The sequence below is a fragment of the Oxyura jamaicensis genome, chromosome 9 (genome assembly GCF_011077185.1).
Source record: "Oxyura jamaicensis isolate SHBP4307 breed ruddy duck chromosome 9, BPBGC_Ojam_1.0, whole genome shotgun sequence".
NCBI lineage: Eukaryota > Metazoa > Chordata > Aves > Anseriformes > Anatidae > Oxyura > Oxyura jamaicensis.
In genome coordinates this window covers 11,028,701-11,033,229 of record NC_048901.1, presented here as the reverse complement: position 1 = coordinate 11,033,229, position 4,529 = coordinate 11,028,701, and the positions used below count along the sequence as shown (strand labels likewise).

Genomic DNA, 4,529 nt, shown 5'->3' with positions numbered 1-4,529 from the left:
GTCGGAGGGGAGCGGGGGGACGTCGGAGGGGAGCGGGGGGACGTCGGTGGTGAGCGGGGGGGCGTCGGAGGGGAAGGAGCGGCTGGTGGAGGGGAGCTCGGGGACGTCGGCGGGGAGCTCGGGGGCCGTCGGGGAGCTGCTGCCGCCGCCGGGCAGCGGGAGCAGGCCGGCCTGAGCCCCGCCGCTCTCGCCACAGCCCCGAACGGGGGGGGCTGCCTGCGGGGCTCCGTCCCGTCCCGGGCGGCCCCCGAGGGGCAAAGGGAAACCGCCTGCCCGCGGGATCCCGGGGCCGGGCGGCACTTACCGGGGCATGGCGAGAGCGCCGAGGCCGTGCTGCTGCCCGCGGAGCGCGGCCGGTGCGAATGCGGGCCGGGCCGGGCTCTGCTATGCCCGGAATGCGGGGCCCGCCCCGCCGCCGCCGCCGCCGCCGCCGCCAGGGGGAGCAGCGCCCGCCCCGCCGCCGCCATTTCGGGGCTGCCCCCCTGACACGGCCCGGCTGCCGGGGGCGGGGGGGGGGGGGGGGGGGGAGGGGGGGCGCGCGCACCCGGGCGGGCCCGGGGGCGAGGGGGGGGGGGGGGGGGGGGAGGCGGCGGCGGCGTGGTGCAGCTGCCGGGCGCTGAGGGGGGGCGGCGGGGCCTGCCCGCCAGCTGGCCCGGCCGCATCAATCTTGGTGTGCGATCAAAGCTGCGAGAGGCACGCCATTGTCTCCCAGGCACCCCCAGAAAGGAAAAAGTAATTAAAAAACACACACACGCACAAAAGGTCCCCGTCGGCCCCATCTGCTCTGCCCTCACGGCCCCCCTCAGCCATCGCCGCCCCCAGCCCCGGGACGGGTGCTGGGTGCTTCTCGTCGGGGCAGAAAGGCCGAGGATGGAGGGGACGCGGCGATGGAGGGTCACAGCAGGGCTTTGTGGCCTTGGGACACCAGGGGAGGGGGGCTCTGCTCCTTCCCAGCGGGGAACGAAGCCGCTTTGCCCCCACGTGCAGGCCGGCGGCTCCCCGGCACGTCCACCCGCAGCCCCGAGACGGCAGATGGCCTGGGGGGCGGCGGGGAGGGGGACAGCGGAGGGGCAGGTGCAGGGAAAATTGCTAATTAGATACGGGACATTAAGCTCTCTCATTCCGGAGAGAGGGAATTCAGCACCTTCCAAACCCCGAACAAAGCCCGGAGTGGGCCATCGGGCTCTTCCCCTTCCCATCCTCAGAGCTTTGTCCGGGGGGATGGAGTGGGACAAGCTGCTGGGGAGGCTCTGCTCGGCCAGAGCACCCCTGCCAGCCAGCGGCATCCTTCGGCGAGGCACGCGGGGGAGTGACGGGTGCGTGCTGCAGAGCCCGAAAAGCAGCCAGCTTTCCCCACGATGCAGGCTCTGGGATTGTTTTCGGCAGCTCACTGACCAGTTAGAGGGCAGAGCGACACGAGCTTCCAGCCCAGGTCAAGGTGGAGACCACGCTGTGGGTGGGAGGGAGGTCCCCAACCCTGCTGGGGCTTCCCGATGGGGACCCAGCGTGGCAGAGGCCCCGGTAGGACCAGAGCCCCCTGGCTGCCTCCCCTGGCTCATCTGCCAGCCTTATCTATGCCTGCGTCATCCCGCTTCCCTTCCTATCTCAACACTGCTCTATTTTTGGCTGCAGGAAACCCCTCCTGGGCTGATAACACCACTCTGGAAAGTGATCTGAAGAGGAAAAGCCCTCTGCTCCTCTTTTTCTTTCTGCCACTTGCAGATATGAGAAGCCTCCACCTTTCCATCTTCCCCCGGAGGAGGCTGAACAGCAGCTGGCTATTGAACATCAGGGATCGACCCCGTCCCGCAGACCTGCCGGGCTCCCCACGCGGACCTGGTGCCCCCCATCAGAGGATGAAGTATGCAGAAAGGTCGAAGGCAGCCCCATAAACCCAGATTTGGCAGTTTTGCGGGGCAGGGACGCTGAATTGGCAAGGCTGGGGAGTGGGGATGGAGACAGGGATGCCGGGTAGGCAGTGGCGTGCCACATCCTTGGTCAGAGCCAGGGTGATTGCTGAGTTCCATCCTGGGAGTTTGAATCTGTTTAGTCATCAGATTATATTCCTGATGTGTTATCTCCTGTGTAACGCTTCCCACCTTCAGGAAAATCAGGCAGGCCAGCAGTTTTTCAGCTGTGGGGAGAAGCAGCCAGGGTTCCCAGCAGCCCCGACCCCAAAACCTGGGGCAGCAGCGGGGAGGAGGTGAGCGCAGGTGCCGGGGCCGCGGGCTCCGGGCATGACACACAGCTCGGCGATGCCAAACCCTGCCACTGACCTCACCGCCCAGCCTTATCGGCGAGGCGTTGCAGCGAGGTGAACGAGCCAAGAAAATGCTCGCGGGATGAGATCACCTCGGCTTTCTTCGCGGCTCCCAGCCACCGCTCCCGAGCCCGCAAGCCGGGGAGGATGCGCATGATGGGGAGGAGGTTTGCAGCCAGGAGGGACGGCGACAGCGTGCAGGCAGCCAGGTGCCACATCCTGGCCACCAAGCCCTGGGATGCTGAAAAATCCCTCCCGCCCCTCTGCCAAGCTCCTGCTTTAAAGCAGGAAGGAAAAATGGAGCTCCAGGAGCCACACAAGTGCCCGTTCCCCATTCCCGTGCTGTTTCCCGGTGCCAAGATAGGTGCAGGTTTGAGCTGTTGGGGCTGCTGACCCATGGCTCATGAATAGCTCAGTGGAGGGACCTCAGGGATGTCCCTGGGGACACAACAAGGGGCTTGTGTCCAACCTGCCCCTGGGGACATCTCCAGCCTGTGTCACCTCGCGTGGCACCCTGCATCCTGAGATGCTCAAAGGGTCCCAGAGGGATGCTGTGTTCCGACGGGGGGGTCAGGATGGGTGCCACATCCCTGGCTGTGACACTCATCACTGCTGCTGCATTTTCCATTACTCCCTCTCAGCTATCATCTCCCCACATTTCACCCCAAAACCTTTCCACTACTGCATCTTACTCCGGAAGAACCTGCAGGTCCCCAGGGACAGCAGCTTGCAAACCCGAAGTGCTCACATAGCTGTGAGCCAAGGTGCAGACCCTCCACAACCTTAATTATTCCTGGGATAACCAGTGCCCAGCCTGCGAGCCTCGTGACAAGGCTTTGCAGAAGGGCAGCATCCAGGCAGCCTCGGTGGGGGCGCAGCTGGAGCCACGTGGGGACGGTGCAGAGGGGCTGACAAGGATGTCCCCGCACACAGCCGTCCCCCAAGACACAGCTCCTACTATGCTGGTGCTCACGCGGGCATCTCCTGCCCCTACGTCAAGGACGAGGTAGGAAATGCGAGGGGTGATGTGCAATTTTTTGGCTAAGCCATGTGGCCGTCAGAAAGGGGCTGCTGTCCTTCTCTTCCCCTTCTCCACATTTTAATCCCCCCCCCTCCGCCCCATTCTTGAAGTGAGTCATTTCCATTCCTGGATGTTAATTTGTCCTTTTCTGCTCTCGCCAGCAATAATTTGGCCACTTTCTCACCTTTGTGGCATTTTCGCTCTTTCCTGAGAAATGCAGCGCTCTGGGTGCGATTTCCTGCCTGTGGGAGGGACAGCAGGGCAGCGGGGATCAGGACGGAGCAGGGCCATGGGGTGGCACAAAAGCCAGCTCGTGTCACCTCTGCCTGCCCCGTGGGCTCCAGGTCACCCCCCACGGGAAGGTTTGGCTTCACAGCCATGCTGTGGAGGGCTCGAGGTGGGAGAAGCCTGCTGCTAAATTTTCATGCAAATACCAAAGAACAAAACCAGAAAGGAGAAAGACCAGCTGTTCTCCCAGAGCCCCCATCGCCCTCCTCCTCCTCCAACAGGCTTCTTCTCGGGGCAGCTGGGCTGGTCTGAGCCAGCAGCAGCTTTTTAATGGCCTGAGAGATCCCAAAGACCAACCGGGAGCAGAATGTGGAATGCAGGGTGGGAATGATGGGTGGATGGATGGATGGATCTTCCTTTTTGCCCCATTTAAATGTCACAGAGATAATGTCTTACCAGAATGACCATTAAATAGCTAAAATCTATGTTTTCCATTTTTTCAGGGGCTGCAGGGCTACTGGGGGAGGTATCTTGATTCAAAGACGTGTCAGGGGAGAGGCACGAGGAGGAGATGCAGCACGGGGAGGTGAGGGGTGCTGCAGGGACCACTTTCAGCAGCACCATCCCATGCCCAACTTGTGCCACCAATGCACACCCAGAGCATCCCTGGAGAAAAAGAAACCCTGGAGTCTAGGCTCGGTGGCATTATTGCCAGCTCTGGCTTGGTGACAGGGAGGGTGACACCAAGCTGTCACTGCTGAAAGGCAGCGGATTGCTGCAGGGCTGATTACTGAGATGCAGCTCCAGGCATACAGTGTACGGGCATGGAGGGTGTGAAAAGTCCCGTGACCCTCTCGTCACGAATTTTTGAGCTCCCCCTGTGGTGGAGCTGCCAGGAACCTCCTGGAGTTCATGATGGGGAAGCTCAAAGTCCTGCCCCTGGGGAGGAACGACCGGAGGCACCAGCGCACGCTGGGGGCACCCAGCAGGAGAGCAGCTCTGCAGGAAGGGCCCTGGGGG

General features: G+C 63.1%; 1 protein-coding gene across 1 annotated transcript in view; it reads right to left on the bottom strand.

Annotated features, from left to right (window-relative positions):
• The window catches only part of AMOTL2 (angiomotin like 2), a 7,510-nt gene extending 7,083 nt beyond the window's left edge, over positions 1-427 (bottom strand). Inside the window, 1 exon segment of the mRNA XM_035334941.1 lies at positions 305-427. The gene's annotated coding sequence lies outside the window, so the exon portion shown is untranslated.
• Positions 428-4,529: the final 4,102 nt, after the last annotated feature.